The following is a 25,377-nucleotide window of genomic DNA, read 5'->3' as shown; positions in this document are numbered from 1 at the left end:
AATTTGAACTAGATTTGCTAGTCTTCCTGTCTTTGAATGGTAACAATAATAATAATCAATTTGCCATTACTAGACATGTCTGTCAATGTCTTACAAATAACCTGGGAAAATGAATTCAGGGGACTCCTACATGACCCCACTACTTTCTCCCATCTGTCTCAGCACCAGGAAGATTCTGCTGCTTAGCTACTCCTCTTCCGTCTTTTGTTTACATATGTTCAACCATGACTTTTTAGAATCTTATTTTACTCTGGATATTTCCCCAAATATGCCCACTAAATAAATATATGATAAGGATATGGGGGAAGGTCTTTTATTTTCCATGAGAACATAAACTTGTAATGTCACCTCCTCTCCCAGAAAAGGAAGAAAAAAAGAAAATGTCCAATAGTGTTCTTGCTCCAAGCAAGCCCTTCCAACAGCTGTGTGTAGAGTGGGAGAATGGCAACAGTCTCGCCACTGTGGTTTACTAGACTGTCTAAATCTCTAAACAGATTTCAAGGAACTTGTGGATGAAACTCGGCATAGAGAGGTGCAATCAGTCCCATAAATGTGATCACATGTCTTTAGGCATTGCTTGCACTTTCATCAAGAATTCCAGTTGCATCAGAGTTGCATCAGAGCAATTCACACTGGGTAGGAGTCACACCTCATTTTATCAGCAGAAGAAAATCAATTAGGGTAAATAATCTTCTCTGGTTCAAAATTTAGAGTACTCAAAGGTAGGGAAATGAATGGGAAATGCATGGGAAAACCAAGTAGTTTTAAAATAAATAAATAAATAAAAATATCTAGCTTATTACTGTATGTTTATTCCAGAGGAGCTATTTCTTTACAGCAGTCCTTGGTTTGCTCTAGATCAGGGGTGTCAAAGTCGCAACGTCACATGGCATCTCTTGTCGTGACGTATCACAACTTTTTTGCCATTGCCGGCAATGGGGTGGGCATGGTTTTGCCATGACACATCTGGCCTGTGGGCCGGCAGTTTGACACCGTGCTCTAGATGTAACGGTACTACAACTCCTCAAATTCATAGTCCTCAAAGCCCAATTTGAAGGCTATTCTAAATAGTTTGGTGGGGGGGGGGTTTCCCCCAGAATTCTTAAAGATTTCTTTCACTGTTTATTTTATATGGACTACAATATTTTGTATACATTTGGAATTTTCATTAATAGAAGGATTAGTAACTTAGATATGGGTTAGAGTTTAGTCCCTTCTCTTTGATTCTCAGCTGATTATCACAGCAACTTGATACACCTTTGAAATGGAGAGAAGAGAATAACTAATTCAGATCTGAAATACCCTTTGGAGGATTAGGATTCTCCTTTAACAGTGCTACATTAAGCCACAGGAGATACATCTTCAACTGATAATTGCAGTTTTAAAGAGACTATGATTGTAGCCTAATTCTCCTCTATCTTCTGGTTTTACTCTGTTGTATATAGTAGAGTAGATATTTGTCCCACTGCCTTCCTTTTTTCTACAGACTTGGAAATTATTAGTTACTTCCTGCCTTGAGGGAATCAGCCTCACCCTCTTTCAGTATGTAAAAAACCCACACACAGCTGCTTTGCTATACCTTACCTAAACTTAGGACACAACACAACAATTGATTGTAATTAAGACAAAATGACAACAATAACAAAAATAACCAACTTTGCTGTGTGAAAGACATTCTTAAGCCAGAAGCTGAGTCAATTTTCAGATTTTGACATTAATAATGATCAGATAATATGACTTCTTTGTTTGTTTTTCATTGCTCATGTGATCTTTGAAACAATTTCCCCCCAAACTGGTGCTATTCAGATGAGTTGGGACCTGAAAAATAAGATGTCCAGAACCTCCCACCATCATTCTAATGGTAGATAAAAATTTAAGAGCTGTAATCTCCATATTTGGGGAAGAATTTGCAGAGGGCCATCTTAAAATATTGTTATGTATCCAAAGAGGATGTTTGGCAATTGGAAAACTGACATTTGAAGTTGCACTGATGTTTTTAGATGACCATGTTACAATTCCATATTCAGTCATTCATAGCCCAAATTATCTCATGGGGTGGCTGTTGTGGGGAAAAATGAAGGAAAAAGTACTATACTGTATATTCCCTGTCATTCCTGAAAGAAACATGAGATATAAATCTAAGGAACAATAAATAAATCCAGGAAAGAAAGTTTCTATGGATGGAAAACAGAGCCAAAATGTCTGTAAATGAACAGCAATTTATGCTTGATTCAACTGTTTTGGCATTTCTTGATTGTATAGTTTTACAAACATTAGTTAAGAAATCGAATAAGAAAGATGAACTGTTGAATAAATGTTAATTACTCATTGGATACCAGAATATATCACCTATCAAATATTAAACACAACTGCCTCTCACATATTAAGTATCTACCACCTACCAATTATCAAATAGAATTAGTTACTGCTTCTAGCACATAATATACAACTCTATTTGGGGCATGTTATAAACACTTCTGGACTCTTGATTAGTTTTTCCTCCAGTACTTTATAGTATGGCAACTCTGTCTGAAATTTTGGCTGGATTATATTCAACATAAAATGTTCTCATTCATTTGAATAGAAAAAAAATAAGTGCCTATTGAAATCTCTTTACTGGCACAAATGGGATTTAAAGGTGGTTCTTGATGACTGATTACAAAGGAAAAATATGTTCATTTTTGTATGTACTTAGGTTACTTATATTAGCCCTGTTTTTTAAAAAAAAGCTTTTTATGCACAACTACTGCTCATTTTTTTACTAATATCTGATGGGGGATTAAAATGTTTCATTTATAAATACTTGTGTGTATCTGGTATAAAACATTATAAGGTATAATAGAATGTGTGATAATTCTTATTATTCAATGCAGAAGTTGTTTCACCCCATCCATAACTATTTGCAATTATTTGATACAAACATTTCCCAAACAGAATTTTCAGAAGAAGGTTTAAAAATGAATATATGCCAGCTGTAGTAAAAAATAAGCTCCAAACGTAATTGTATGCCTTTTCTCTTTGGAGAATCTGAAGGACTGTTTAGCAAAAGGAAATTTTTGATATCAGATAAAGCCATTTATCACCTATGGACTGTTGTGATGCCAGCAGTTTCATTATTGTTAATATTACCACTGATCTTTCTTCCTTTGAACAAAAGGCAAATGTTATATGTCATACAGCCTATTCCAGTTAGCTTCATGTTTTGAAACCATATAACTTTTTAATAGCTTTTTCAAATGAAAAAACATAACAAAGAAAATAGTCAAATTATTTCTCCCTTTTAGGAGATTTATCTTTAAAAAGCTTAAAATGAAGTCTTGCTGGGTTTCACCCCATGGTGAGGTGACATTTCTTTGAAGGGAGAATGTTTCTGTAAAAATAGTTTGAACTTTGTAATCCAGTTTAGCTTTTCTGTGCAAGCTTTGTTGAAACGAGAAAGACTTATTCTTATCTAGTTATCACTCCATTTCCTTCAGATTCATGTGGAAGAACGTTTGGGATAGCTCTGCTATAAATGTGTGTATACAAATATTTACAGAACTGCATCTCTAAGCATGTAGGTTGATGGTTTTTCTGAGGAGGGGGAGAATCAAATCTTTGCAAAGATTGGTAGGCTAATTTTGGAATATCTTATGTGATTGCATTTGTTCAGAAGCTTGTCTTGCTGGGGAAGGATTGTCATATTTCATTTTTATATTAACTGGTATATTAATCAAGAATGTTGTTTTGGGGGAAAGGAATAATAAATAATAAGATTTTATAGGTAGAAAATCTGCATATCTCATTGCCAGAAGCAAATATTGCCACAGTTGCTTTTAACAGACTTTTCCTAGCTGTAAACGGAAACAAATGATGTCTTCATAAAGGTGCCATCAAAACTTTATATGAAACAGAAATTTCAATAGTATGGGTAAAGATTCTCAGAAAAGTGGATATACTTTAGATATAAGTTTCCTAGTATTGCATCATTCCTAATAAATATGATATATACAGAATGCAGTTTAAATGAGTTGCCTTTAACTGAGAGATGGGCAGCATATAAATGTAATAAATAAAAGTTTTGCTTTAGGTCATATAATGCAGTAGTGTATTTTGGAAAAACTAAACAATAATCCACTGACCTAGCCTATTAACTTCCAGCAAAGTAGACAGACTTGGGCTTGCAAAGTTAAACAAATTTCTGTTGTGATTCAGGGTCATCCTGTGGGTTCGGCAGTTGGGTCGGACGAATCAGAGGAGGAGGGGGGTGTTGAAGACCTTGCTGAGGGGGTTGAAGATCTTGCTGATGATAGCCCTCAGGAAGGCCCCTCCCACTTGGTCACCATGGAGACCCAGCTGTGTGAGCCTGACAGTGTGGATGAAGATGACCCACAGCTGGCCCTGTTCAAGGACGCCCGACGCAGGAGGCAGTCAAGTAGGAGTAAACAGAGGAAGGCTGTGGGGCTTCTCGGAAGGAGGCAGAGAGAGGCCACGCCCTGAACTCTTTATAAAGGGAATGTTTGGGGAGGGCTGGTTTGCTGAAAGCAACCGCTCAGATAGTGTTTCAAAGGTCCTGTATCTTGGTTCGTGTCTTGTTTGTTTTTTGTAGTAATAAATTTGGCAGACGTCATTCCAGCCTCTTGCCGTTTATAAAGGGGTTGCCTTTTCTGCAGGGCCGGTAGCAGGCTGGTACAGAACAATTTCATCCAGTCAGTTATGTTTTGGAAATATCAAAATCCAGCCACATGCTCTGGGAAAAAGAGCTGTAGAGAAAGGCTGGCTAAGAAAGCATACCTCTCCATTACAATCACTGAATCATTCAATCACTGAAATCATTTGAAAGGTCGTGCATCATAGAACACTCATGGAACATGCATCACATTCCTGATTGGTTGCAGCAGCAAAGCCATGCCTGCCTGACCAATGAGGAAGGGCCTAGTGATATAAAGAAACCAATATTCTCCCAGCTTTGGGAAAAAAGAGGTACTTATTGGAGGAAGTGAGTGAGGATTTTGCATATCTGAAGTGGTCACATTTGATTTACTTAGTGTTTTTTATGTATGGTCTGAACTACCAGTAAGGAGATTTGAATGGGTAGCAACCAAATGTTTAAGTGTGTTTTGAGAACAAAGCTGATAGGTTTCTTAGCACTAATTGTGTGTGGTCTGAAATAAAATGGAGCAGAAGGAGAGGTTGCCAAATTTAAATCGAGATCAAAGCTGCATAACAATGCCTACCACTTGGGAGCAAGAGTGTCTGCTAAATCCATTTGTCCATTAAATTCAAATTAATTCAACTAACATAATTGCTGTCATTGCCTAATTATGTAATTTACATTCTTATATCATTTGTGTTAATTTATTCCATTTATGTTTTTATGGAAATGATGTCAATTCACATAAATGACATACAAATTTTGATTATATAATTATGCAAAGTTCCAAAATTGGCACAAATGATGTAAATTAAGTCAATTGTCTAGACAATCTTTGGAAATACCGGACTTTTCTATCATGGGGGGCTGCAGTTGAAGTTTGAATGTAAATTTAGCCCATTGTGCCCAAAATGTATTAAATGTGGATCAATTTATGGTTTCGCTCTACATTATTATTTAATGCTAGAAGAAACAGTATAAAGTGATTTGCACTGAGTCCATTGTACATGGAATGACTCTTGTAGCAAAGTGCTGGATCCACTAGAGTCCGATCTAAAATTCAGATCAGGAGGCAAATTTTGAAATTCAGTCTGACATCAGTAGTGTAGCAATCTTATGTGTACTATTGTTTTCCAGAATTAAATTACCAAGGCTTTAAAATCTAACATTCCATTCAATAAATAACTCTAAAGGAGAAATTTACTGCATGTGAGAAGCTTCATTCAATCTGCAAAGTTAGGTTGTTGAATGCTAAAACACTTCTGATTTAAATATTTTCTAACTGAAAGGATTATACAGTAAACTATTTTAATGGGCAATGGAGACAGAGAAGTTATCTTCCCTTTAACGAATGACAGCTAAAAAAACTTCAAGGCTGGAATCTCTCTCAATGTGTAAATGCACATTGCTATTCTATATCAGCCAGAGTAAATGAACAAAGACGAAGAACTTGATTTTTCTTAGAAATCAGGAAATGGATTGTATTAATGCTATTAACAGATTAGCAAATTTGAAAACCACACAAAAAGAAATCTAGGTTTTCCTATCAACTGCACACCAAATAAAGAGCTGCAGCAAACTCAGTTGGTTGACAAGTGCTCATATATGCCATGTAGCCTTTCCCCTCCTTCTTAAAGCTTTTTTAAACCCTAGAGTTCAATTTACATTAAATATATGTAGATCTTACATACAAAATATGGAAAGCTGATATATCAATTTTCAACTATATTGATTTAAATCTAAATACATCTACATTTTCATATCTCTAGTTCCCACTACTCTTACCTACACATTATGACAATTGGGGGGGGGGAGAAATCCCAATGAATTAATGTCATATAAAGATTTCTAAATACCTGCTGCTGATAATCATACATCATATTGTATTAGGCAAAACATAACAAGTGCCAAAAAATATATGTAAAGCTACCTTTTGAGAACTTATAGAATGCCAACCTCAGAATTGCCTATAGTTCATTGCTCATTGATGGAAATGTAAGCAAATAGTGATGTAAGCAAAAAAAAAGTTTCAAAGAGGCTTTTTCTCTCTCATTCTCTTTCTTTTTAAAATACTTTTTGTTAAAAGAATTATACAGTACCAAAAGATAATACAAACTGAAATCAGGAAAAAATGAAAAGAAAGAAAAATGAAAAGTGCAAAAAAAGGAAGAAAGAAAAGAAAGAAAAAGAAGAGAAATGAAAGGAGTTAGGGGGAAATAAAGGTGGTTTAAAGAAGTGAGTCCTTATGTCCCTTGCAGCAACCCAGGCAAATTAAGTGTTCCCCAGTCCCTATGAAATTACATACATGATTCACTTCTTCCCGTGAATCCCTTATCCATTCACAAATCTTTGCTATTTCTGTTCAAATGTTGGCAAAAAGTCCATAAAGCATTTCCAGAAAGGTATGAAATGATTTCTCATTTCTGCCAAAATAAAAGAAGTCAAGTTTATATTCCTTTCTTTTGCTTGTGACAATATTAATCTTCATTCAAACATTCTTTCTCCCTCCTCAAACATTTCTCAAAGTTTTACAAGCCCTCTTTTACAAATCCCAAAGGGACATCTCATAGAAGTGAGATATCCCTAGTCCAGACTCAGCTGTTGATGACTAATGCAACCTGCTGCTCTTCCACGGATATTCCCTTGATCTCTCTGATCTTATCCATCCTTGGCGGCTGTTGTCTTCCCTTTCCTTGGCCAGCATAAACATACTTTAGCTAGCAGAGAAATGAAATAGATAATAGTTTTATCTGAAATGGAATAGAGAGTGTGGAAAACCTCATTTCCTTCTTTCTTCTTTATTGTTCTCAGGAACAACAACAAACAAAAAGAAATAACTTCCCGTTCACATTCTCTATGATTACTGTGAATAAGAATATGGGTGTTATAACGCAAAAGAATTTGTGCCTCTGATATTCCACCGTTTGGGAACCCCTCGCAGTTAAAAGGAAAATTCAGAGAGTGTAAAGATGATGTGGATAAACAGAAAGCCACATAGTCACACCCCTAGGCCACACATTATTAGACTATTAAATTCCCTAAGAGAATGCTTCATGGTATCAGGGGACATACAATCCACTAGATAGGAAAATGACAACCTTGATATCTAGATCCGTGGTTCTCCAATATTTTGGTCTCAGGAGCCCTTTACTTTCTTAAAAACGATGGAGGACCCCAAGGAGCTTTGGTTTATGTGGCTTATATCTCTACAAATGTTTACTGTATTGGAAATTAAAGTTGAGACATTTGAAATGTTTGTTTGTTATTTTGCCACCTATCTTACTACAGCTTACAATATTTTGCAGATCCCCTGAAAAGATCTCCGGAATGCTCAGAAGGTCTCCAAACCATAATTTGAGAACTGCTGATCTAGAAAAAGTGTTTCTTGGAAAGCTGCATGTTGCTCATTAGTTCTGTGGAAGTAGTTTACCAAGAAGAAAGTTGTGCCAACATTTCTTTCTCCGCACAAGAAGAACTACTGTGTTATAGGCTGGGAAAAAGAGAAGAAGCCAGTTGCTTTGCAGGTGTCATGTTGGAACCACCTCCGAAGCCCCTGAAATAATGCATTTGATTTAAGGAGATTCTGACAGTGATTGTGCCTTCCTCACAGGATCCTTGTTGAGTGGAAAATAGGAGGTCAGAGCATTGCATGCATGCCTAAAGTTATACAAAATAACAGTGAGTATAAATCTAAGCTTATCTTCCAATCAAGTTTAAACTTGGTTGCTTTTTCCCACTTCTTTATCCATATGAAAATCTGAACAGAGTTCAGCCAGTAAAGTGAATAAAGGTAAAGGTAAAAGTTCACCCGCACATGCGTGCTAGTGGTTTCCAACTCTAGGGGCCAGTGCTCATCTCCATTTCAAAGCCGAAGAGACAGCGCTTGTCCGAGGACGTCTCTGTGGTCATGTGGCCAGCATGACTAGATGCCAAAGGCGCACAGAATGCTGTTACCTTCCCACCGGAGTGGTTCCTATTTTTCTACTTGCATTTTTACGTGCTTTCGAACTGCTAGGTTGGCAGAAGCTGAGACGAGTAACAGGCACTCACTCTGTTACGCGGCACTCGGGATTCGACCCGCCAAACTGCTGACCTTCTGATCGACAAGCTCAGCGTCCTAACCCACTGCGCCACCGCGTCCCAGTAAAGTGAATATAAACCTAATTTTTCCATAATATTGAGCCTACAACTAAGGATAGAACTACCCCATTATATGTTTGTGTTTCAACTTAATTTACAAAGCGTAACTACCCTTGCAGGTTTAGTAGGAGAAACCATCTACACCAGTTAGGGTGTTCTGGGAAGAAACTGAGATAAAACTCAAATGTTTAGAGCCCATAATAATTTGTGATCTGACATGGTTAAATAGTTAATTTTTCTAAAATCTTCCCCAAACTCCTTTTCCAAGGCCAAACAAAGAAAGGCTGTTTCTCAATGGCCACTGAGGTACCTGCACCCCCAAGTAGCCTTTTCTTGCTACAAAAAGAACTAGGCCCAGGTTTCCATCTCCATTTGCTTCCTGAAAAGTCAGTTGCGTAACTTTGGAGTCAGCCTCTGAAAATGCATCAAAATCTAAATATAGCTGTGAACTACATTTGTTTTGGTTTACTGAAAAGCAACCCTCGGCAAGTTGGGATCTCTGAAGAACAACAGCAACCACAACAAGTGATATTCTAGGAAAGAAATGAACCTTGAGAAGCTGTATTTTTTTAAAACACACACACACACACACACACACAGAGAGAACAGTGATGGATTATCTCTGTTAGCAAAACAAAGTTCTTTATTCAGTTCGGGAGATCCCCTGGGATCCTATTCATGTAACAAAGTGTCTGTCAATGACTATTCACTATTCAAAATGCTTCAGTCATACAGTAAGTCAATAAGGATGGAAGAGAGTGAATGGAATCACCCAGCTTGAAATAGCTGGTTTTTTGCCATGCTAAAATGCCATATATCTTGACATCATCAGGTAGTTCATATAGCTCTATATGACAGAGGAACAAAGATGAAACACAAGGGCAGACTTTGGGACTCCAAACCAATTGTTAATATTATAGACCAGTATCCAGTCTCCAACAACAACCAATTGAAGACATTTGAAGGCATCTTTGAATAACAGTCTATTCCAAGTCCTGACAATTTCCTTCGTCTGATGGAAATTATTTTCAGATTTACTGTGTGTTTTGTTTCTAAAGTTGTGCCTGGTTGGTATGCATTCCTTGCTTTTATGGAAGCCCACTGCATTCTCTATGACTTTATATCCATCTCTCTCTCTCTCTCTCTCTCTCTCTCTCTCTCTCTCTCTCTCTCTCTCTCTCTCTCTCTCTCTCTCTCTCTCTCTCTCTCTCCTTTTTGTCAGCGACTTTCTCCACTGAGATATTTGGAGAACTTTCACAGGGTCTATTTAAGGCACTTTATCTTTCCTATTTATTTTTATTTTATTTAGGTTTGTTTAAAGTATCTCCAAAGAGGGAATATGCAAAGAAACAAGAAAGACCATAGTATGTTGAAAACAATGTATTATAACTCTGAGGAACAGGAGAAGCAAAATATAATGAAATGTCAGACAATATTTCCACCACATTCATTTCAAAAGATTACTTCAAGCTGTTACAATGATTCCAATTATTATTTTTTAAATGGAGGTATACCAGCTTCACAAAATCTATTTAGAGAAATAATTTTAAACACATGCAATCAAATTTTGGATAGTTGTTCTTCTGCCCAAGATTAGATCTAGACATTTACTGTATTTTTCCATGTATAAGACACTATTTTTTTCCTACAAACACCCTGGTCAAAAATCAGGTACGTCTCATATAAGTGCAGTATCTTATACACGGAAAAATAATGCTAGCTTCTGCAGCCCAGGGCATGCCTGTGTGGGTTCTTTACATGCCGCTGCCATGCCGCCTGGTGCAGATGTCAAGCCCCTGTGGGCTTGCCACTAACGGGAGGGGGGAGGGGGCAAGATCGTCAGCCGGTCGAACTTCCAGATTTGCCAGCTCAGCTCTTTGGCGCTCTGCCAAACAGCTGATCAGCGTGGAGAAACTTGCATGCCCGAGCGTCTTATACAAGGATGCATCTTATAGATGGGAAGATATGATAGCTAATTATAGCAGAACAACAAATGACCATCATGACACAAATCTGAAAACGCTAGAAAGGACTTTCTTATCATAAAGAGTGGGAGAAAATACGATTTATTTACTTTTTTAAAAAAATGATGTAAAGTATAAGATATATTATCTTATCTAAGCTGGTTTTAGAGTCTGGGATGGAAGGAATCCCTGTGCACTGAAGAAATATGTGGCTCTGAATGGAATTGTCATTTCTCTTTTCCTTCATGGTCCTCATCTTTAATTGCTAGAGCCAAAGAGGAAAATCTTAGAGGACATTTGGGTACAACATGGTCCCCTTTGCAATAGCTGGAGCCATTAAATTTGGCTGGGGCAAACATGTGAAAGTTTTGTTTCCATTTTTTTTGGATTCTTCATAAATGGAATTAAAAGTCTTTGCATATGGGAAAAAACAAAATGACATTTTCATGCATCCTTCAGAAACCCTCTAATCACCTTTAATCATAAAAAGAATTACTCACATCATAAATTAACAATGCCATTCTAAATGAAAGCAACCAACCATTGTTGGTAACAACTGCTTTCCAAAATAATACTATAAGTGGAAGCTAACCGTCATTGTTGCTGTTTCATGAAACTTGAAGGCATTCTTTGTATTTGTTGTGTATTCACATATTATTGTTATACATTCACATAAAGGTTAATAGAGATTAACAGGGCTGAGGTAAAAGCCGCGGCAGCTTTTGATAGCTGTCAAAAGCTGCCAAACAGAACTGCGCAGGCGCCAACCGACTGACAGTTCTACACGCGCTACCGCTGACAGCTCCGAGCTGTCAAAACCAGCCGGCTCCAATTGGCGGAAACGAACGGCGCGGGAAACCGGCTCAGCCCTGATTGGCTAACCTGTTGACAGCTGCTAGTATAAATAGATGTCATGTTCTTCTGTTGTTTGCCTGGTTCGAAATAAAAGTTAACTCGTTCAACTTGCTGTCTCGCCTGCTTCTTAGCTAAAGCACTGGCGATGAGGGTGGGATGCCTGCTTGCCTAAGCTGAAGTCACTACCTAAGGGGAGAAGAGATTTTTTCGCTTAGCCCGAGCTAGTCACTCGCGGAAGTCACTCGGGAGCCTAACTCCCATATAACGCAAGCAGCTACACCCACGGCTTACAGACAGCATGACGAACCATGGCCACATTCGAGAGTTCAACACCCGCCACCCAGAATGCTGGGAATCTCATCTGGGCCAGGTAGAAGGATACCTTACAGACGACTGGGCGAAGGCAGCCGCCCTCCTCTGGCTCAGCGGGCCCGCTGTCTATGATGCCGCTGTGGGAATCTTCAGTCCAGAACCAATCGCCACCATCTCCTACGCTGATCTCACCGAGGGGCTGAGTAAATACTTCATGCCCACCAAGTCAGAACTCTTCTGGAGGGTAAATTTCGCCCAAAGACTACAGCTTCCTGACGAGCCCGCAAATGACTTCATAACCTGGGTCAGACACGCCGCACGGCAGTGTCGGTTCCCGGACTTAGAAGACCGAATCCGGGACCAAATCGTCATAGGGCTCAAAGATGAACGGCTGAGAAGGAAGCTGATCGCCAAACCCGAACTGACAATGGTTGATGTGGCGAGGGAAGTCATTGCCTATGAGGACAGCCACGGTGACAACCGACGTTCACCTGACAGCGGGCCCAGTGGGTCCGTGCACCAGGAGGACGGTGGTTTCAGCGGTCCGGAAGATGACGACGTCTCCATGGACATCGATGCGGTACAGCGGCAGTTCGAAAAGCTCAGGCTGCAACGCAACTACAGAGGGGGGCCTGCCAACAACCAGAGGGGCGCTAACTTCCAGCCAAACAGGGCTAAGTGTGCCAGCTGTGGCGGAAGCCACCCGAGAGCAACGTGCCGGTTCCGCAGTGCCAAATGCCACGGGTGCGGAAAGACAGGTCACCTCAAAGCCGTGTGCCGCAGCCGGAGCCGAGAAAATCTACATGAACTGGAGGTGAAGCCCGCAGGTATGAACCAGCACACACCCAGGGCCAGGCACAATTCCAACCCCCTAGTGCTAAATGTGAGGGGAAGGGCGGGAAAATACACAGTCCACAGCACTCTTAAGCCCAAAGTCAAGGTGGACATTCGGATTCATGGAATTCCCTGTGAGATGGAAGTGGACTCTGGGTCCTCTGTCTCACTCATTTCGTGGCAAACTTACAGGGACATTTGTAACCGCAGTAGAAAACGGCCCGCCCTTTGACCCACCAAACTCCGCCTAGCTGATTTTCAGAAAACGCCCATTAAACTCCGGGGAAAGGCTTCCGTCCCCGTGGAGTTCAAACAATTTAAAGGATCCCTCCCTATACTAGTGACCCAGGAAAACAGAATCAGCCTGCTAGGACTAGACTGGTTTGAGGCACTAGGAATAGCATTGACAGGTGTCAACGCCATTCAGCTGTCAAATTTAGAATCCGTCTGCCTTCAATTCGCGGACGTTTTTGACAGCTCGCTAGGGAAGTACACAGGACCACCTGTATCACTAAAACTAAACCCTAATGTAATGCTTGTCAGAATCAAGGCAAGAAGAGTTCCCTTCGCCTTGAGAGAAAAAATAGAAACTGAACTAGACCGATTAACTAACTTAGGAGTCCTAGAACCCGTAGAAGGGGCAGAGTGGGAGACACCCATAGTGACCCCAATTAAGCCAAATGGCCAAATAAGATTATGTGCCGATTATAAAGCGACACTCAACCGCGCATTAAATGCCCATGCCTACCCGGTCCCGGCTGTCAAAGACATCCTCGCGGCCATTAAGTCAGGCGCCATTTTTGCCAAGTTAGACTTGGCGCAGGCGTATTTACAGCTGCCTGTCACCCCTGACACTGCCTTAGCTCAGACAATCGTCACCCACAAAGGAGCATTTAAAATTAACCGCCTTCAATTCGGCATCTCTGCAGCCCCGGGGATCTTCCAAGAAATCATGGAAAAAACACTTAAAGGGATCCCCGGGGTCTGTCCATATTTCGACGACATCCTAATTGCAGGGGAATCAGAAAAAGATTTAGCTGACAAATTAACAAAGGTGCTCCTTAGATTCAGGGAGGGTGGCCTCAAATTGAAATGAGACAAATGCTCCATCGGGGTGCCATCAACAAAGTTTTTAGGATTTAAAATTGATGCTAAGGGAATTCACCCCACTGAAACAAAAATTAAAGCCATTAAAACAGCACCAACCCCAAAAAATAAACAGGAACTACAAGCCTTCCTAGGGTTAATTTTTATCATACCTTCCTGCCGCATAAAGCCTCCATCGCTGAAACCCTACACAGGCTATTAGATAAAGGCAAACCCTGGAACTGGTCATCTGAGCATGATAAAAGTTTTAATCTGCTAAAAAACTTACTCACTAGCAATGCAACGGTAGCCCTGTTCAACGAACAGCTGCCCTTATGTCTGGCTTGTGATGCCTCCCCCTACGGCATCGGAGCGGTCCTAAGCCACTTAACTAAGGAAGGAACGCAATAGCGTTCTATTCCAGAACGCTGTCAAAACCTGAGCGTAACTACGCTCAGATCGATAAAGAGGCTTTAGCTATAGTGGCTAGCGTAAAAAAATTTCATGACTACCTATACGGCCGACCCTTTACCATTTTTACGGACCATAAGCCCTATTAGGACTCTTTACAGTAAACAAACTAACGCCACAAATATTATCTCCCCACATCCTGAGATGGTCTACCTTTTTGTCAGCTTATTCATACAACTTAGAATACAAGCCAGGGAAATCCATGGGCCATGCGGACGGTCTTAGCAGACTGCCCCAACCGATAGTCGACCCAGACCCAGCACCAGCTGGGAAGATACTGGCTATCTCAGACCTGCCTGAATGCCCATTATCTGTTAAAGACATCTCTGCAGCCACTGCTGCAGACAAAATATTAGGCAGAGTCTTAGGCTATGTCACCTCTGGCTGGCAATGCGCACCCCCTGACCCAGAATTCCAACCTTATATTTTAAAGCAAAAGGAATTATCCACCCATCAGGGGTGTTTATTATGGGGCAGCAGGGTAATCATACCTGACAAACACAGACTCAAGGTGTTAGAGAGCCTCCACGAAGGTCACCCTGGGACCGTCAAAATGAAGGCTCTGGCCAGGAGCTATGTCTGGTGGCCAGGATTAGACAAGCAAATTGAAACACATGTAGCCGGCTGCTATTCCTGCCAACTTGTCAGAGCCGCCCAGCCCCAGGCTCCCATACACAGATGGGAAACTACAAAGACACCCTGGTCACGTATCCACATAGACTATGCAGGTCCATTCCAGGGACAATCATTCCTAATAGTCGTGGATAGCTATTCGAGATGGCTGGAGGTGGCACCAGTGACTAGCATGACTTCAGCAGCCACAATACAAGTTTTAAGGGGGTTGTTCGCAACACATGGGCTTCCAGATGTAATAGTCTCCGATAACGGCCCCCAATTTACTTCCTACGAATTCCAGAGTTTCACAACGGCGAACTCTATTAGGCACACCACCACGGCTCCATTCCACCCATCCATGAACGGCTTGGCAGAGGTGATGGTGAAGTCTACAAAAGAGGCACTGCGGAAAATCATCTCCGGCAACTGGCACCGCAGACTTGCTCAATTCCTTTTATCACAACACACCACCCCATGCACAACTACAGGAAAGTCTCCAGCAGAGCTTCGCCGGGGCAAAAGACTAACTACCAGACTGGACCGTCTGCACCCTGACAGATCCCCTCCAGACCCAGAACTGCCCCTCCAGCACAGGACTCTCTGCACAGGGCAAGCTGTCTGGGCAAGGAACTACGGGGGGGGCAACAAATGGACACAGGGGGTTGTCATTGAACAAACTGGTCCCCTATCATACATCATAGACACAGGACACAATTCCCACATCCGCAGACACATTGACCAACTCCGGCGTCGCAGCCCGCAAAATATAGGGGAAAGGGGGAACGACGAAATGCAGGCAGAAGCCCCGCCGCAAACACTTTCACGCCAAAACCCCCCCGATCAGAATGTACCACTTCAAGACCCCAATCCAAACGACGCTGAAACGACGGAGCCATGGCCCATGCCCCCTGAGCCAGTCCTCGATACGCCTGAGGAAAGGGAACAACCAGCTGAGACAACCCCCCGGCGCTCCGAAAGAATAAAAAGACCCCCCGCCTACTTAAAAGACTTCGAATGGGGAAACCCAAAAAAGAAACAGTTGGGGAAAAATCAACTCAATCAGAGGGAGGGGTAAGGGGTGTTGTGTATTCACATATTATTGTTATACATTCACATAAAGGTTAATAGAGATTAACAGGGCTGAGGTAAAAGCCGCGGCAGCTTTTGACAGCTGTCAAAAGCTGCCGAACAGAACTGCGCAGGCGCCAACCGACTGACAGTTCTACACGCGCTACCGCTGACAGCTCCGAGCTGTCAAAACCAGCCGGCTCCAATTGGCGGAAACGAACGGCGCGGGAAACCGGCTCAGCCCTGATTGGCTAACCTGTTGACAGCTGCCAGTATAAATAGATGTCATGTTCTTCTGTTGTTTGCCTGGTTCGAAATAAAAGTTAACTCGTTCAACTTGCTGTCTCGCCTGCTTCTTAGCTAAAGCAGTATTCTGCCTGAAGAACCCCTGCAAAGAGTCCATATACATGCAGACATGATGTGAACAAGGGATTGCAGATCTCTACTGCAGTCCCCTTTGGTTGCTTACATTAGAGACTGTTGATCTCTAATAATTTCTGCCTGCCCAGTGCATTCCAGCAGAGTGGGTGTGCTCTAGGTCTCGTCCATTAAATATTGCCATCTTCTGGGACCTACCAGTGTGCAGCGCGCGCGCGCACACACACACACACACACACACATACACACACACCCCACACACACGAAGAACATCCTCCCAGAGTTAAGGATGGGGCGCTCTCTCCTGGTGTTCCAGAAAACCTTGGGAAGGGTCCCTAGCCTGGACTGATGTTTGTCCTTGTTTAATGACCCCTGTTTTCTTTTGTGGATTTTGTCAGCAAAATATTTCACCCTGGACTGTTTGTTTGATTTAATATTTCTGTTATAATGTTTCCTGCATTTTTGTATGCCTCCCAGAATCTACCGGAATTGGGCAGCCAATAGATTTAAATAACATTAATGTTATTTAAATTTATTGTATTAAATGTATTATGAAACATCAAGTTGAGATCTATAATGTCCCAGATCCTTGGGTAACATCTCTTATAAGGACAGAACTAATACAGAGGTGGGGGAACAGAGGGTAATAAATTTCCTATTCATAATCTTGCTTCCCCCCCTTGAAATAATATCTCTAGACCATAATCTACCAGTGAACTTTTTAAAAACTTGAATTCCATTCATTGAGGTCTACAGACTGTTCCTGTAATAGAAATTGACCCCTGAAGCAAAAAGGGTTAGACTCATTAAGAAAGCTTTTCGCTGATCCCAAGAGGGAGAGAGAGAACTTTCTAACTTATGTTCCTCTGGTAAGAGGCATGGAGAAAAGAATACAAAATATACTCCTGTTTGAAATCTGCAGATATGAGTGTAACAAATAACAAACTTTTACTGTTAATAGCTGTGTTTATCAAGAAAACACAGCGAGTAAATATTTATGCTACTTAAAAATCCACCCATCCATCCATCCAAATTTGCAGTTGCAATCTGCAGTTGTCCTCTGGATTGTGTGCCATCCTAGTTAGACAATACCTGGGAGAAGAGAACCAATGCTCCAGGTGTCTTATAGGGAAACCTGATTTAAACCACTCAAAAGGTTTGTACGATGATCAGCGGAGTAATTGTTTCACAGAAAAACAAACTGGAGAAAGAAAAAAACTGGTGATTCAATCCAAAAAGGTGATAAATTACACCAGACTACCTGCAACCTATATCTAACTGGAACTTCATGATCAACATATCTCCCCTGCCATGTAAGCCACCAGTTAATAACCCCTCTTTTATTTAAATTTCCGGGGCATTCTGATAGCTTTTATCGGCACTGTTACGTAATCAAGATAAATTTATCTAATTTATCTAACCAACAAATGACTATGGGTAAACTATTAGTAACCAGCAAATGGTTGCTAATAGTTCTTGTTGTTAGGGGAATGTTTTTTGTGTAATTTATTTTATTGATTGTATTTTTCTTGGACAATGATCGAAATAAAGCTTGCTCGCTCTGTCTGTCTGTCTGTCTATGGGAACTTGAGCCTTGCTAGAAGGAGAAGCTGACTACCCAAAGATTCACCATGCTTGTCTTTCCATGGGTGGGTCTAATATAGCAAAGCTGGCAAATGACAACAATCCAGTTAGGAAGCCAGTGATGACCCATTAAGTTCGCCTTGATCTCATTTGAAATTAAACCGCTTCCTTCTTCCCTCCGTGCCCTTGTTTTCCTCAATTTGAGCTGTCTGTGATGTTTAATTATAAAACCTGTCAGGTACCTATTTGTTCATTGTGTTGGAAAGGAGGAGATTTGTGTCTTCAGTATCCCTTATTGTGTGTTAATTAACTGTGGCCATTCCTCTCCCTGCCCCTACCCCCAATTAAAAATAACATCAGCCGGATCGCCTGAAAAGCTCTGGGGGACTTTCAATCATGCCTGATGTGGTGGAACTTTTCCCTTCCTGCTGGATTACTTTATGTCACCTCTCTTGCCTCAAACAAACATGGCCAAAATGGCAGGTTGAACAGCATTTCACGGGGAAAGTGGGTAACTCAAAAGAGCAGGAAATTAGAAATCTTTGGGACTTCAAGTGTCACAAAGCTCAGAGTTGAATCACTTGAAGTGGTTGAACTTGTTTTGGTAAGGTGAATAGTGTCTTTATTGGGGAACAGAATGATTTTCGTGGGAGAAAGAAGGGCTAAGCCCCAGGAGTTATAGTTAAAAGGATCATAGGGCTAAATAAAAGACCAACGTGAGAGTCTACGTTTGAAGGTTCCAGGATGAACTTGTTTGTTTGCTTTTTTGTTTGTATGTATGTTTGTTTGTTTGACTATTTAATCAATTTCTACAGCTGCCAATCTCAAAGGTGATTCTGGGCAGCAAATATTGGCCAGAAACCAGAAGATGTGAGTTCTAGTTCCACCTTAACTACAGGGTGACCTTGGGCCAGTCACTCCCCCCTCAGCCCTAAGAAGGAGGCAATGGCCAACCATTTCTGGAAAAATCTTGCCAAGAAAACTGCAGAGGATTGGATTGTCCAGAGGACTGGATACAACTGAATGGAAGAAAAAAGTACTGTATATCTTAAATGGCTTTAGTAATTATTTATGCTCTACACCAACATTGTATAAGTGTCAAGCCCCGTGGGCTCGACATCACGAGGGGAGCAGGGGGAACACCGCGCAAACTGCCCGCCCGAACCTCATTGCTGAAGCCACCCAGGAGCGGCACAACCAGCAGTCAAATGGCCGCCAGCCACCACGGGCAGCTGCACAAGTCCCACGGCCATGCCACCGACGGGCAGCTTCTCCGGGGCTTTCCAGCGCATCTGCGTCGGCGGAGCTGCCGAAAGGACCCACAGGCAGTCACAAAGGCAGCCGCAACTCGTCCTTGGACTCTCCAGCCGCCTGTTCCTCGGCGGGGGCGCCGGGCGGCTCAGAACGAAGTCCGGACAGCGGGGCGTTGTGGGGGGCTGCTAGGGGGGCTGTAACACTGATGCGCTGGACAGTGGAGGAGAGCACAGAAGGTGGGTGGGAGCACGACAGGGGGGTTAAGGGCATACACTCACCTGGAGGCTGTGTGGGAGCTCAGGCACAAAGGGCGGGGTGCCGTGCAGAGAGTTGGGAAGGGGGCGGGTTTTGAGCAGACTCAGCCGGATGCTGGTTTGCATGGGGAAGGGTGGGGCCAATTACCCCCAATGTATAAAAGGTGCGTTGAGATGGCTAGCTCCCAACACTGACTTTGTATCTGCTAGGATTTTTTCTGAAGTAAAGAAAAAAACCTTGTCGTCGTTCTTTCAGCATGGACGGCTGTGACAATAAGAATCACCACTGTACAATTAGGCTTGATGGTGTGGCTACTTATTACACGTTCAGTTCCCCTGAAATTGGAATGGGGCTTACTAGGTGGCAATCTGTCAAAATTAGATGAACAAAAACTCAACCATTTGAAGAACAGCAACAGCAACCATGGATATAAGTACTCACATATCTGCTCTAGTCTCTTTCTGTGAAGGTATCTTCAAGCTGAATTCCTCCAGAGCATTGACAGCTATTCTTTAGAGCAGTTTCTGGAAGGGGAAAGAGTTTGTATGCACTTGAAATCCTTCTTCCCTGATTAATTTACTAACTGTGAAGGCAATGCCCAGATCAAACAGATTAATAAAGTCTGATCAACACCGTGTAATATCAGAGTGAACAAAATGTCTTACAAGTCTCTGAAACTGTCCAAGCTAATAATTTCATTACCACGATGATTAGGAAAATTGGTGGATCCCCTCGCGTTGTCATTGCTTTAATAATGAGAAAAAAATAATGACTTTGCATTCATGGAGCACTTTCCATCTGGGCAATTCTACTTAGATAAGCCTTTGAATAATTCTCTGCTACAGATTTTTTTTTATCCTAATTAATCGATGACATGGTGAAGTGTAGGGAGGTTTAATGGCATCAGAGATACACACTACAAAAGGCCTGTTGTTCAACTGCCAGGGTTATATGAACATTTTCATTTTAAAGGTTAGTACCTCATTCCTTAACTGCAAATTTCTATAGCATGGTGAGGAGGAGGAGGAGAAGGAGGAGGGATCTTAATTGCTTCATTTGTAGTCAGGAGACCCTTGCAGGATTTTTCCTATGCTTAAGAAATATACTAAGATGTTTTAAGATGAAACCAGGGGTTTAGCGGGCATTATTTCTTTAGATCTTCAGTTCTGTCTTGGTAAGAGAGGCTGAAAAACACTTGACCAATAAAGGAGAATATTTGTAGCTCAGAATTCAAATGAGGGATCCTCGGTGCTCTCTGAGTGTGGTTGTTTTCTTGCAGATGTCTCAATACCCAAACTAGTAACGATAAAGGCTAGCAATGATGATATTACCCAGTTGGGTAATGAAACATCTGCAAAACAAAAACAAAAACAACCAAGCTCAGAAAACACGAGACCCTTAAGGAAAGTTCACAGCTATTTACCTACAAGGCATTTATACTGCTCCTTGATTAGCTCTGCACTCCTGATCCCATGCTATCATTCCTCTTTGTGGCTTCAGCAATTTATTTCCATCCCCATTTCCTTCTTGGTGAAAGAAGAACTACTCTGAAAGCTTATTTAGAACGGGAAATGCAGAAGTTTGTGGAGCCACTTTGGAGGGGGTTCTCTGCTTTCAGCTGCCTTAGCAGGTCTTGGAAGGGACAGGGTAGTTTAGCAGCTTCACAATTCTATAGACATCCAGATGAATCAATTAGGAGTGAAGCTGGCAAGGTATTATCAGTTTTCCTCTTCTCTTTAGCATGGAAGGCCAGTTTGGAAAGTCTGCTTAAATGGTTTCCCACCCAGTGGTAGGATTCAGATATGAGAACAACCGGTTCTCTGTGTGGATGCTACTTCTGGAAGTCTGTTGGGCCTGGGTAACAAAAAATTAGCTACCGGTTCTGATGAACGGGTGTGAACTGGCTGAATCGCACTGTTCCCACCCACCCCCTTTGTCTGTTTTGATGGTTCAGCAGCACAAGGGGGGGGACAGTAACTGTTCCTGGGATTTCTGAATTGGTAGAAACGAAGAGCACTGGGATCATTTCAAATTGTTTTTGAAGAACTGTTTCGGAAAGAGGTATTTTGGCAATATACTCTAGAAGTGTCCTATATTAGATCCCCTTTCTTCCCTCTCCTCACCCCCTGAGGTCAAAACCACCTGTAAGAGCTTTAATTTCATAAAACCAGAACACACATAAAACTTTAATATACCAAATGTGTAGACAGAAGAATAATCTGGGAAAAAGAAATGTTGAGGAAGGAAACACTTTCAGAACATACAATGGAAGATCATAGTCCCAGGGTAATACAGTAATTCAGATTAACCTAAAGCAACAAACAAAGAAAGCAATCTTATCCAGTAGATGAAGAATTGTTAGTCATCAAGAAAACACAGCAGTTTTGGGATTGTGAACAAAGGTTCTTCTGCAATGTAAGTGAAAGAGGGTTTCCTGATATTTTACTTCATCCTGAGAAACACGCTACCCTTCCCCTAATTCTGAATCTGAGGTGGACAATCTTTGTTCAGGCAGGAAGGACACACTCCATTCCTTTATGTTTCAGTCTCTGGGGGTCATCTGAGATCAAAGATGCTAGTAAATGTTGTTACCAGAGAGTGGGATGAATATTTTGGCCCTTTTTCCAGTTTCTTTGTGGGAGGGATGGGTGAGATTTGTGTGGCAGGTTGAGTGAATGGAAGATTAAATTACTTGCTGCAGTAATCATCATTACAATGAACATTTTGTATACTATGTGGAAGATTCATAAGAATTTTAAAATATGTATATTGCAATGAAGAGTTAGATCGAGAGACAACCATTTCTAAGAAAGTTAGGAACTTTGGTGTTTCTTATATGACATTATAGATAAATGAAAAAGCAATATTTTAGGGTTTATTTTGGCAACAATGCCCCTAGTGAACTGATAGAATAGGGTGGGAATGGGTGGGAAGAGAACTTAGTACTGTACATTGCATTGGAGTAACATGAGAGTAAGAAATGAAATGAGCACAAACGTTGAGTTATTTCTTTACTTAGCTGTTTTTTATGTGCCAGTAAGATGCACCTGATAACAATATGGGGCAAAAATGTGCAAACATTCAGCCAATCTGAAAAAAGTTACTTTTTTTCTTTTATATTGTTTTTATTTTACTCAAAAGATTAAAATACAAAAGGGGAAAAATAACAGACAAAACAAGACAATATTAAAGAAAAAAGGGTAACTTTTTTCATAGAACTGCCTCAGTCTGTTCATCTATCTGACATTATATTGATGACTGATTTCTGGAGCTTCGCTATATCAAAGCTCCTCCAAGCTTTATCATCATCATGATGACCAACCTTGTATGACAGTTGTTCACAGATCCTTCACAAGGAAAAACAATCCTGATGATATGAGGAGGTAATACTACAAAAATTTAGAGGCGGGATTAAACAGTAAGTATTTAAGAGCTTAACTGCATTAAAGGACTGAGAGCAGTCAGCAGGATGACAATTACAGGCAATGAAAAGGACAGTAATAGACATTATGGCAACTGTGTTATGTTTATATAATGCTCTCCTGAAGCATTTATAGGATCCAAAAGGGTGGGTGAGACATTTAGAAAGTATCATTTAAGTAGGTGAGTCAACATTGCTTGCAAATAAATATAAAAATCATTGATGAGTAATCTGATTTTTCCTTCTATTACAGGAAAAAAGCTGAAGTAGTAGCTAATGTTTATTGGTTGATATGTATAACTGCAAAATCATGATAATGTGAGTGCAGACAATTCTTTGATCAGAGGAAGGGTTCATGAAGCTCTAAATCTTTGATTGAAAGCCTACATAGAACAATGTAAGCATGCTCTCAACCTTCTTCACGATGAATTCTGGGAACTGCAGTTCAAAACATATATAAAATTGAAGAATCCTGGTTTGTCTTGTATTTCTGCTACAAGTTTCAGAACTCTGACACCAGAATTAGATGATGAATGTGTCTGTGAGTCAGAAGAGCAATCTTAGGTATATTCATTAAGAGTGGTGAGCCAAGGATCTTCAACATCCAGCTGACAGCAATTCATAATATTCCTCTCCTTTGTCCATGCAAGTTGAAAATGATAGAAACTCAGCAAAATCTGATCAGCTACAGGGTCACAAGCTGTACGGCACATGTAGGACCAACCTAGAGATCTTGTTTTCAAAGGATCAAACGCACATTGAATTTTGACTAGAAAGTTAAGCATGTTTGGTAGAGATATAATTTCCCTACACTCAAAGTAACCATCTCAATTGTGACAAGTTTTAGATCAAGAAAACAATATGGAGGAAAAGAAGGACTGCTCTGTTTTCATGAATGCTTTCAAGCTTAACCAAGTGGGGAATTTGGTCATGAATCTCCCACTGTTTTATTTATTTTGACCCTCAGCTGGCACAGAAAGCTAAATAAAGAAAACAATTCAGTCTTTAGTTTTGCCCTCATCTAAAAGGATAGAAAATGGTTTGGGTGTAATCCAGTCTCTGTTTCTCATGACCTGTTTGACTTACAAAGATTCAAGATTACTGTACTCACTCTTAATAAAAGCATATTAATGGTCTCTGATGAAAAGCAACCCTTTTTCTCATTCTATTCTGAAAAATGGGCTGTTCAGTTTCAAAAGCTCAAAAGACTATACATTAAATATATAGATTATTTCATTACTTTAAAATAGAATGTATATATTTTAATTAGAGCTGAGCATGCTTCAAAATTTTTAGAATAAATGCTTTGACTCTGTGCAACCACCACACAGAACAACCTCTGATGTTCCTTAAAGCAGCCCATCTTCTTTTAGAGTTGTGAGTTGGACACAAATGCTACTGCTTTAAGGAATCCATTCCTTAAAACATCACCTATCATCTATCTATCTATCTATCTATCTATCTATCTATCTGTCTGTCTGTCTGTCTGTCTGTCTGTCTGTCTGTCTGTCTGTCTGTCTATCTATCTATCTATCTATCTATCTATCTATCTATCTATCTATCTATCTCCATGCATCCACCCATCAATGATTTGTCATCTATCAATCATCATCTATCATCTATCCTTCTGTCATCTGTCATTTATCACCTATCACAGTATGTACTCACACTGACACACAATCTGAAGCATTCTTATGAATTATTTTAAAACATATACAGTTCTGAAATGACTGAGGAAATATTGAAGTCTTAACTGCAGCTATATTATAGTATGTCTGATGGAAGAACAACAAAATCCCCACAGAGGAAAAATGGATTGTGAAAATGTCAGAATTCGCAAAAATGGCAAAACTGAGCTCAAAGAAATAAAACAACAAAACCTTTTCTGAGACACTGGAAATTTTTATATGGACTTTTTTCTGAAAGAAGAAAAATGATGTTTTATGGATCTAAAGATTAATAAAAATGTAGATTAAATAAGGAGCTGAAGGGATGTAATATCTAAGAGGAAGGAAGGACCATAACATTTAACTATGTTGAAAAGAAGGTTGGAAGGAATATTTCTTAACTGTAGGGATTTTTTTTCTCTCCTCTTTTTCCCTCTTTCTTTTGTCTTTTATTCTTTGAAAACCAATGAATAAATACAAGGTTTTTTAAAAAAATACTTAAGCCTGTGATACCAAGGGTCTTTTGGTGTCAGTTTTAAAAAAATGCAAAGAAAGGGAAGGAAGGAAATCAGATGAATAAGCAATTATAAACCATTATCTGTGTTTATTTATTTTATGAATGCATCCATGCATGTATTTCTATGGCTGGCCAACAAACTACAGGTAGTCCTTGCTTAACAACCACAATTGGGACCCCTGTTGAGTGAAATGGTCATTCAGCGAGACACCCATGTGACTGCTTCACTCAATATCCACAATCTCAGCACTCTATTAGGATGGTCAATAAACAATCTCACAGGTGGTAAAGTCCAGTGCTTTACCATGGATAGATTGTCAGCA

The sequence above is a fragment of the Vipera ursinii genome (genome assembly GCF_947247035.1).
Source record: "Vipera ursinii genome assembly, chromosome: 1".
Classification (NCBI taxonomy): Eukaryota; Metazoa; Chordata; class Lepidosauria; order Squamata; family Viperidae; genus Vipera; species Vipera ursinii.
The sequence above is the reverse complement of the archived record's forward strand: the minus strand, read 5'-3'. Positions refer to the sequence as shown.